The following is a 12,222-nucleotide window of genomic DNA, read 5'->3' on the forward strand; positions in this document are numbered from 1 at the left end:
ATAAAAGCAACCATTGATATACATACCCTGTTACCAGAGAATACCTAATCCGGCTTAGGGTTTAGTCACTGTTAAGATTTATCGCCCCTCCCTGCAGATGTGTTTAGTGGGAATCGAACCTGAGAGTAATTCTCATATACTCGACCTGTGTTGCCAATTGAATCATAATTTACAAGTTGAAAGTGTCATATTTTAGTATACTAAAAATAAAATTTTTAGAAATTTTTAAGAGGACAATGGCACCCGCCCTATATGTGGATTACAGGAAATAAATTGAAAAAAAATAATCAAAATAAGCAGAAAAGTGATTTCTCTTATTATAGTAATCTCTTAATCCCAATGCAAAAGAATTATTTTTAATTAATTCAGAACTGTCCAATAAATACCAGCTAAGAGCTGACCAGTCATATTTGAAGGGAAAAAGGAAAAAAAGAAAAAAAGAAAATGTAAGACGGTGAAGAGGGAGAAATGGATAATAGAATGGTGGTTATGTCCCATATGCGATAAAGGTATGAAAAAGGCATTGGTAAATGTCGGTTGAATGGGAAACCTTATTCCACAATATTTGCCTCATTAAAATGAAGAAAATCTGCTCAACTGTCAATTACCGATTAATAAAACACATGTTTTTCAATATATATTGTTTTTACGTTTGGCGGTTTCTGTTATTATGTATGTATTTGTCAACAATTATGCACACAAATAGTCAAGCCTTCTCTACGATGGAATTTCCCTTCATTCTTTTATTCCACATTCTGTTTTTATCTCTTACCTACACATTTTTAGTTCTTTCTTCTATTTCTTTCTTTGGAATGATGGATTCTTCTTTTGAATTTTTTTTAAAAGAATGAATTGCTAAAACACAATTTTAAAAAAAAGGTGTAATTTGAATTTAAATGTTATATTTGTATAAACACAATAGTGTGTAATTCAATTATATATACTTTTTATTTTCATTTCCACTAAAAAAGAAAAAAAAAGGAAAAGGAAAATTTTACTCACGTGTATCATATTCCTGTAATTCGATCTAGGTGGTTCTTTGAAATTTCTAATAAAGTGCATAAATTTTATTTCATGTGAAAAAGCTGTAATAAAGATTATTTTACAATTAAATTAAGTTATTCAGATATTTAGGACCAAGAAATACTGGATTCTTTTTCGGATAGGCCCTGAAATGAGAAAGGTTGAAATGTCAACAAATGTCTATTATTGAATTCACCGGATTTGAGAATACCCAACATCCAGTGCCAAAATCATTGATTGAGAAGTCTTTAATCCCTAAAATAGATATTTCAATCGTATCAACTATACTCTTATGTAATTCTTGTTAAGTGTAGACTAGGGATTGATCCGCATTCAAGTGGACTCTCTGTTTATTAGACTATGATTAATTTTATCAATTTCACCGATATAAATTTTTTCACTAAAATAATTTTTAGATTTAGAATTGATTTTGAAATAAAAGTTTATCCATAAATCAGCTCCTTTTTTTTTGGTTTGGAATATAAAAATCTATATATTAGGCATGTAAATGTACAAGTGGTCCCAAAATACAAATAGTACTTACTAATCTATGATTATAAAATAAAAAATAAAAAAAAAAAGGAATTGTAGGGGTTGAAGAATTGTACCCTAAAAGGGCTTCGGTCAACTAAAAAAGAGGATGATCTGTGGTACCCTTAAATCATGTTGAACGGATTGCATCAAATTCAGTGCACAGTATCAAACAGTAGGGCTTCTTCTTTTAGTTCTTCAAAGTACATGTGAGCTGCCTCTACAATAACCTTTTCTACCTTTTTCTTGCTTTCCTCCTTTTGCTTGTATTTTTGTATTGTAAATCATTTACTATATTCAACCACAACAAAATTCCTTCAACTATGGGTTTCTGGTCATGAAATGAAACCCCTGGTGTATTTTTTTTTTTCCTGGTATGTAATCGAGATCGGTTGTATCTTCTCATAGTCAATAGTTAATAGGTTATAGCTGATGAATATTGATTTTCGATAAAATTTTGATAGCGATTAATTTAAAATATAAAATACCCATTAAAAACATAATTTTTTTTATATAATAATATATTACGTATAACTTAAAAAAATTTTAAGAAGAATATATTATTTTTATTTTAATGTATTATATAAATCAAAATAAATAATTTTTTATTATTATGTTTAAATAATTATAAATAAATTGATGATAAAAGAATATTAATTAAAATAAATATTATTATTTATTTTTTAAGAGGATAATAAAGTCCAAATATAATATAAATACAAATCAATTAGCCGTTAATATGATAAAAATTTTAATTGATAAAACTTTAACTATTAGCTACTGATTAAAAAAATTAGTTAATAGAACTTTAGGATTAGCCAGTCAATTATAAATTTCAACTGGATTCAAAATTATACTTCTTAAATCAATTTTGGAATGGTTATATTGGATCAATTCTAATATTTCGAGGTCCCAACCAGAGCATAGCCAGCCATGATTTCATTTTTACTTTTCTTTTTTTTTTTAAAAAAAAAAAAAATCCAGCTTTCACACACTAAAATGTGTATTATTGCCAGTCTTCAAAAATTATCAATTGAAATTAAAATTATATGCACAAAATATAAAAAAAATAATTAGACGGCATCAAATTAAAATATAATCATATAAAATTTCTCAAAATAATATATATAAAAAATAAATAATCAACTACTATTGGAATGATAATTTAACTGTTAGGAGAATAAAATTAGGATATTAGAATCTTACATTGGACAAACAACAAACAATTTCAATAAACATTTTTGTGTGACATTATACTAATAATATTCTAATCTAATTAACTAGAATTGGAAATGGATATGAGACGTAATTTGCCGGCGAGGCAAGGGAGGGTAGTATATGGATCAAAGAAAGAGTGAAGCAAAAACCTGAAAGTCCGTGGCATTAACACGTGCTGATCCAACACATATTACTCAATCCAAGGTCTCGGTATCATTATTTAAAATATATATATAATACCAGATAATATGCATACAAGGCCTATGTTAAGATTATTCTTTTCACTCTCTCAAAGGGATTCTCACGCAATCTCTCTTGTACTCCTGGTCAAACACGGTAAAGAAATTAAAGCCTCAAATAATTAGCGTAGACCAAAATGGTCAAACCAAAATAATTAAACCGAGCCAAACTAATCAATTTGGTTCAATTCAATTATAAAATATTCAGTTTATATAGAAAAAATTAATTTTTTTTTTGTTTGGTTCTTGAAGATTTTATAACAATCAATTTGATCTAAAAAGTTAATTAAAACTAAAAAACTGAAATAAATCAAATTAAACCGTTTCGGTTTGATGAAGTTCTATTTATAATGGAGTTCTTTTAATTCGATTTACTTTTTAAATAATGCTACGTACATCTTAACAATATTTACATAATTAACTAACTGGTTTGATGTGCCGTTGCCTTCACGAACACTGCATGCATTTATATATACATCGTTAACAGGCATGGATATGTATATATAGATCCATGAAACTAAAAGGAATCCTATGGCTATCTAGCAAAGATGCAAGCATGTTACACTCGAATTCAACTTTTTTTTTTTTTTTTCTAAAGAATTATTTTTCAATGGTTTTAATGAGATGTCTCTCTGACATTTAGTATGTATTAAAAATTAATATCAACCAAACTTTAAAATGTCACCCATTAAGTATAGTTTGATTGGTCTTCCACCAATTTAGTGAATGGTATTCAAAGAGGAGGGTTGCCCCATATTGTGTAAGCTACAAAGTTATACCGATCCACTGCACCTCCCATATATGAAAAAAAAATGTATAAATGTTCTTTGTATTCGCTCTTTTTAAAAAAGCTTTAATTTAATTTTTTAATAATATTCATATATTACCCTTGTACTTAAAAAAAAAAAAGAATCTTATACTTAAAAAAAAAAGGAAAAAACAAAGAAACTAAGGCATCCAAAATTTTGCGACCCAAAATTGCTTTATAATTATATGTATCTCCTTGAAGTTGTAAAATTTATAACCATTGCATACCCCAAATGCATGAAATACAGATGCACTGATGTCACGACCCGTTATTTTGGGCCAAATCGGCACTGGAATTCCAAGAAGTGTTCATTGAAGTTGTAAAATTTATTACCATTGCACACCTCAAATACATGAAATATAGACGCACTGATGCATGACCTATTATTCTGGGCCAAACCGGCACTGGAATTCGGAGAAGCATTTCAAAGCCTATACCAAGTTATTGATGTGTCTAATCCAATAACTTGAGTAGGCATGGCCAGTTTATTGAACCGCCATTTCCAGTTCATGGAACTGAATGTTCAAGATTTTTAATGTTGAATCTAAATTGGCCTTTGAACTTCTGGTTTTGGCACAGTTCTGACATCATAACAAATCCACAAATTGAAAGGTTTGCATCAGAGAGAAGCTCCACTCCCAACTTAAAATGACATGTTCTATATCTTTAAACAAATCTCACTCTTCAGAACACACAACCCATAATCTAAACCAGAATCGACTAAACTAGTAGCTCTGATATCACTAAATATAACACCCTTTTCCACTCCCGCAGGATCAGGCAGGAGCTGCACATTCTATGCCAAAAACACATCTTGACTTACTTATTCTCTAACCAATTACTTGGTTATAATTATAATAGTTTAGTTTACCAAAAAACATTTGAGAAGCAAAAGCCCATTAGAAGACTTTTAAAAGGTTCTAAGAAATCCTATAGAAAACCTGCAAGAGTTTTCCTTAAAAACACAATTTATTAAAAATCCAGTTAAACTTGTTAACTTCACAACTTAGCTCCAAATCACTATACTTCAAAGTCTCATTCAATATAATAAAATAAGTTTGAAAAATCATAGTCCACATGATATATCAATCCTTAATTGGCCATGTGGTATTGACTTAGATTTAGCTTGCCTACATGCAATACAACTTGAAAAAATCTTCTCTACATTTATATGCATGCCAGGCCAATAAAAATGCTCAGATAAAAATGTCTAAAGTTTTATGCACACCAAAATGACCAATCAAACCACCACTGTGTGATTTATGCACAAGCAGCTCATGCAATGAACAAATAGGCACACACAATTTACTTTCACGAAATAAGAATCCATCATGCCTATAAAACTTTTGAAAAGCACCTTGTTCACATGCATTAAAGACATTACCGAAATCAAAATTATTAGCATACATATCCTTGAGTTGCTCAAATCCTAAAAACTTACAATAGCACATATGGAATTGTCTCAATGAATTCAATCCACTTTGTATGTCTTTTATTCAGCTTCCCTTGTTACTTTAAGTACTTGAGAGATTCATGATCATTGTGAATCACTAACTCCTTTGGAAGTAGGTAATACTGCCATACATGTAGTGCTAAAACTAAGGCATAAAACTCCTTATCATAAGTGGAATAATTCAACTGAGCTCCATTTAACTTCTCACTAAAGTATGTAATGGGATGTTTATCCTGCATTAAAACAGCACCAATACCTATCCTAGAAGCATCACATTCAAGCTCAAAAGTCTTAGTAAAATCAGGTAAACAAAGTATAGGCGCAAAACTTAATTTTTCTTTCAACGTGTTAAATGCATGCTCTTGTTCTTTGCCCCACTTAAACCCAACTTCCTTTTTGACTACCTCAATCAAAGGAGCGGCAATAGATGAAAAATCCTTCACAAATCGCCTATAAAAACTAGCTAAGCCATGAAAACTTCTCATATTAGAAACATTCTTAGGTGTTGGCTATTCTTGGATATCCTTAACCTTTTCCTCATCAACCTTGATCCCATGTGCACTCACAACAAAATCAAGAAATACAAGTTTATCAATGCAAAAATTGCACTTCTTAAGGTTAACATACAACTGCTCTTCCCTAAGGACCTCTAAAATAGATTTAACATGCAAGATATGCTCATCTAAAGATTTACTGTATATAAGAATATCATCAAAATACACAACAGTAAAATTCCCAAGGAATGTATGTGTTGACGCATGTCTTTATGTCCCCACCTAACCCAATGAGGATATAAGGATGCGGAATGAAGGGTTATTGCTATCCAGGAGTTTTTTAATCCAATGATTTAAATTAGATCAATTTTAAGTGTATGGATTGCGTAAGAGTTGTGTCACGCAGCTAAGCAGGTGCGTGACGGTACTATTAGTTGCGTCACGCAACTCCAATCTAGATGACGTCATCGAGAATGCCGACATAACGGTTTTTCATTCTGTCTAAGTACGTGGCAGCGATCTAGAAAGTGAGCTGCATCACGCAGCTATCGGATCCGTCACGCAGCCGTAAGCTGCGTGACGCAGCTATCCTCTATTGCCCTACTTCTATAAATTCATCGTTTTATCTCTTATTCGGGAGGGGTTTAGGGCGTCTAAAACATACACTTGCGGCTAAGTTTTTCTCGAGAAACTCTTGTGAGTTCCCTTGAAGAAAAATAGCCATTAAATATCAATTAGGTTAAGAACAAAAATCATAAAAGAAGAAAAAGCAAGAGAGAAAAGAGTGAGCGTTTAAATCCTTGTGGACAAAGCTTCTGGGACCTATTAACCATCATTCTTTAAGGTGTTTAAGCTGTTTACAATCCTCAGTCTGAGGGTTAGGTAATTCCTTTACACTCTTTTTTGTATTTTTATTTATTGTTATTTATTTTGTTATTATTTTGGTAGTTTAATCTTAGTTAAATGTTATTCTGTTCACTCTTGGTCGTTTTTAGATCTTATTAAAGTGTGTTTAAATAAATGAACGATTTAAATAAGCTGTTTGAAAAGTAAACACGGACCAGAGCAGTTGCATCACGCAGCCAGTAGATCCGTAACGGACCTGGCAGATGTGTGACGGAGCTGTTCATGTCCAAAATATCGTTTCTTTAATCAGACCAGTTGCGTCACGCAGCTATCAAATCCGTAACGGATCTGGAGATTGCGTCACGGAACTGTTCATGTGCAAAATTTTATTTTATTTTTAATATTCTATTTTTAATTATGGATCTAAAATAAACGATTGATGGATCTGGAGTTTTAAGAACAGTTAGGTCACGCGACTATTAGATCTATCACGCAACTGTTCTTCCAAACAACAGCTGCGTGACACGACTGTTCTAGGGTTCCAGAAACAATTTCAAAAATTAACGAATTTTGTACAAAATAAAATTTAATTTTTCTAATAAATCTGAAGATGACCAATTGTGAGCAGATTGCAATTTAATTAAGTTTAGAATATTAAATAAAAATTATGCATGATTTCTGGGTTTTTGGTTTTCGGGTTTAAATTTTGAATCGGGTAGAATGTATTTTTAGATTCGGTTTGTGGCCCGCCATTAACCATAAGGCAAGAGCGGGTCTTTTATTTATTTGATTTAACTGCTTTGGTTTGGATGATTTGAATGATTATGGATGCAATGATTGGATTTGATTGGGACGATTAATTGATTTTTTCATATAAGAACTCGGTTCGATTCATTCGGGTTGGGTTTAAATCAATAAATAACTTGGCTTTTCTAACTAAAATAAATTAGAAATCGTAGGTTAAAAGAGGCCAGATTTTCTGGGCGTCGGTTTTCAACAGGCTGGCGTACCCAATTCCCTTACCCAGAATCGCATTGTTGCGCCTGACTAGTCTCTTTATAATTTGGCCTTAAATAGAATTGGGTTTAAAATGGAGTCATCTTTATAAAATAAAATTGGAAACGGTCCCATTGTCAAAAAAATGGGTGGCGACTCAAAAGTGTTTTATAAGACCGATTTATCGGCATCGCATCCAAAAAAATGTTTGTCACTACTCTTCATAATAAAATCATTTTCCATCAAACATAAAAAGACATGTTTTTCATGTCGCTCGGGGGCGGAACGAAAATAGATTGGTGACTCTTCTGGGGAAAACAACCACTAATCCCCGGTTATTTTTAATAACTAGTCGGTTGCAATTAGGAATTAACTTTAAACCTATGTTTTCTACAAGTGGAAATAAAATTGGTTAGAAAGCCGTCGGAAAATTCTTTAATCTTCCGTATTTGTTTATTTGCATTCCTTTATTTTTCTAAGTTCTTGCATTCATACTGCATTTCTCTCTTCTCACCACTTTCTACCCACATTATCCCTCGGTATCATTGTTAACTTTGAAGGTGGATCCAGCCTAAACCTTGCGTTTTAGGCACATCCACCCGAGAATTAGCAATTTTACCAACCGCAAGCCTAGTACCTTTAAATGTGCATCAAAAGGAGTAGGCCCATGTGAAAGCCCGAATCCTGTTTGCGGAGCCCGGACTTTGTAAGCCCAATGGACTAAAGCCCATGCATGTAGTTCAAAGCCTTAGTCACTTCTCCATAAGGAAAACCTGAGTCTATTTGCTGTTGTTCTGTTACATTCTTTTCGAGAGTTTGTTTTGCTAATCTCAAAACCCCCTGCTGGTTGTCGAGATTAGACCAAATCCTAGGAAACAGATGTCGAAATTTCTACCAACAGAACTCGTGTGTGGGAGAGATAAGGTTGGAAGGCATGTATTTCCCAACTCCCGTTCCCCTGCGTGTTATAAACTGTTCATATGCTGTGACATTCATGCACCACGTAATGTTTTTCGTTTCAGCCATGCATTAATAAGAGCTAATTTTTGGTATGGATGTTTGACCTTGATTTTGAGAGTGGACCTCTAATTCGTTTTGAATAACATAATGCAATCGTTTATAGAGAATTAATGCCCAAAAGAAAAGGGAGCTATAAGGGGGTTGCGATTCTTTTGTATTTTCACATTTCTCGCATTATTTGGAAGTAAGCGTGAGATTACAAAAATTTGTAACTAATCAAAATAAGATCCTGCTTGGGACCATCTGTTCTAAGGCAAAAAGTAAGGACAAAAAAACAAGAATAATGAGAAATATCCCGCTTGGAAATTCTTTCATTCCAAGGCAAAAATTAGGGACTTGAGAGAAAATAGCCGACCGTAGAATCCAAAAGGAACGATCGATAACAGATAATGCCAGAAATGTTTGAAGACAAAGTAAACTATTGCTATGTTATTCATGCCGAATTTCAGGTCCACTCGTCGAAAACGAGATCTTATTTCCATACCAGTTATTAGCACATTAGATTTGCATTCCTCATCCTGTGTGCTTCTATTCTTCATGCATACATGCAGAACCTACTTTACCGAAAAAATTACTATATATGTTTTATATTTTCTTTAATATTTTTTTGGAGTATGTATGCATTATTTTTATGGGTAGAAAGTAAGTAATGAATTTATGAGTTGAAAGAATTAAATTCTTTATGTTATTAATTAATAGTTTCTTTGATATTTCTTTTGCTATAAATGTAAATGTATGTTGAAATTTAATGATTTTATGTAATTTGTGTTTTAAGTAAGTTGTCATCGCAACTTGCGTAAGTATGTGAATTATGCGCACCACTAAGTTTTATACTCAGCGCGTTGATTTTTATCACGTGCAGGTTAAAGACTGTGGTTGCTGCTTGAAGACTTTAGTAGCATCAGAGCAGAAGTGACTATTGTGGTAGTAGTAGATTGAGATGTATGTAATTAAGAATTAATTATGGCATGTATAAGTATTATATTTTCGGAGATTGTGTTATTTGAATTATAACTTAAGCATGTAATTAGCAATTATGTTGGTGTATATATTTGGAGATAAGCATAAGATTCATTAAATGATTGAATATAAAACATTTCAAGAGAGTTGGTATGATTAGTTTATTAAGACTTGATATATATACTGAATGCAATTAATTGGTGAATATTAAAATGCTATTGAGGATTTATATAGTTATGAAAATATAAAAGTGTTGTTGTGTTATGATGATTATTTGGAGATGTTTGGAGTTTGGAGTTTGGAGTTTAATTGGAAGTGTTTTGTATTCACATGTTTGGCGAGCTCAGTTTTTAAAGGGAAATTCTTACAGTGTTTCTGTAGGATTTTTCCCAATCTATTTTTTTTTAAAAAAAAGAGATGGAAACGAAATGAAATGATTATCTAATAAAAAAAAACATATTCCTCCCTAAACTTGTGAATACTCAATTACTTCTAATTCATAATCTAATTTTATGATTTGTATGTTAAGTTAAGATGGTGTCTCTGGCATCGAATGTGGCATCCATCGTCGGGTCTCATGGGACTGGGCGGAGGGTGTTACATTTAGTGTTATCAGAGCATAGGTTTAGGCGGTTCTAGGTTTATATTTGATTCAAGGAATATAAGTAATTAAGTGAAGATATATGTTATATATGTTTGATAAGCAATTTGACTCTGTAGCGGATCTTCTATGAATTGGTATTGGAGATAGAATGTGGATAAATGTTTCGGATCATGAAAGTAATATGACCTACTATTGAAAGGTAATGTCATAATATGTAAAGGTTGACATTAATGATTTTTTTTAATGGTATCCCTTCGGATAGTTTGATGGAGTTACTCTTTGGAGAAATTTAAAAAAAAAAAAAAAAAGCTAAGGATAGATCTTTGAGAGATGTGGTGATTTTCCTGAGGCATTAAAGGATTTGTTTCCTCCTCTCCTTTGAGTTGGTAGGATTTCCATGTGCTTTGAATATGTTTGAGATTTGATTTGAAACTTGTGAATTTTGACTTTGGAATTGATTTACATTTATAACATAAATAGTATGAATGTGTGATAAAGAAAGTTTATTTAGCTTAAATTTTTAAGAAAAGTATCTTTTTTTTTACTTTGCTATTGAATGATTGATTTTCGTTATGAAGTTTTTCCCTTCCTTGATATTTGGATATAAGAAGATTTGATTTTCAAGTGTAATTTTACAAAGAGTTTTGAAAGATGAAAATATTGTTTTGTAAATGAAAATGAATTTACATATGTAGCTTATTCATGTGTTTATGAAGTGTGTTGACTTGTGAATTTGTATGTACATAGATAACACTTGTATGAGATCTAGGCATGTGATGTCTATACATGAAGCATGAACGTATGTACATATGTACCCAGTGAAAGATATGTTGGTAATGAGTTGCTAGAATTACCAAGTAAATGAACTATATGATTTGAACTTGAGCACATTGGATTTTAAATGATTGAAGTGTGATGCTAGTATATGAATTTTGATGAGATTTGCATGGATTTTTGGCTAGAGAGTATTTATGATTTTAAGGATAACTACTTCTTTGAGTGACGTAAAAAAAGTATGTAGTATTATTGCACAAGTGTAATTTATGAGGCCTAATCGATATATACTTTGAGGTCGTTCACTTGGAATGTGAGAAATGATTAATATTTATAGGAGATGATACTATTTTGTGGAGTAAAAGTATGATTAGTTTCTCATAAGCCATTTATGAAATATATATGGATTTTGTGGATAATATGGATTGTTATAATGATAAGAAAAAAAATTAAATTATTGTTTTTAGTAAGAATTAAATTGTTTTAATCTTTATGTGGAAATTTTGGAGCTCGTATAATTGTGGCACCTGATGGTGTAGCATAGAATAAGTACGCATTGAATTCTATGATATTGTCTTTTGATGTTTAAAGAACCTATTGAATTCTAGATGCTATATGAATTATAAGCAGAGATATTGGATTAATGTGAGATGTTATGATGTTAGAAAAGTGAATGATTTCTTTAAGAAAATTTAAGATGATTATGCTATATAAATGTCATGTCGTGAGGGTTAAGAGAATTGGTTAATAACAATGAGAATCAAGATATGGTCTGTTCAATTATTAAATTGATGTTTAAATTAGTGAGCTGGATAAATATTAATGAATATGGTTATGTCAGCATTTTAATATTAAGAAAAGAACACCTATAAAAGTTGAAAGGAATATGACTTGACATGACCTAGAAGAGATTTAAAATTTGGGTTATTATTAATTAGTGATTTTTGATTTATTAAGAAACCATTGACTTCTAAGAATTTATGAAAATGGAGGTAATGAGTATCAAGCGATAGACTTGTACATTTTGGGATTCTATAAGTTAAGTGTGAATTGATAAGAATAATGATTTGAGGTGAACTTATCATGCTTAAATAGAACTGATTTCTATGCCAAAATAATCAAATATATATAAGTAATCATTGTTAAGATGGAAGGATATAGTGTGATATTTAAAGAAGTTGTTTACTAGACATAAAAGGTTTATGGGGTTACATGAAATCACTATAATCTTAGGAATATGATATAGCTTGATAAAT

This window comes from Jatropha curcas, chromosome 10, assembly GCF_041381405.1.
Source record: "Jatropha curcas cultivar XTBG-Jc1 chromosome 10, XTBG_Jcur_1.0, whole genome shotgun sequence".
NCBI classification, from domain to species: domain Eukaryota; kingdom Viridiplantae; phylum Streptophyta; class Magnoliopsida; order Malpighiales; family Euphorbiaceae; genus Jatropha; species Jatropha curcas.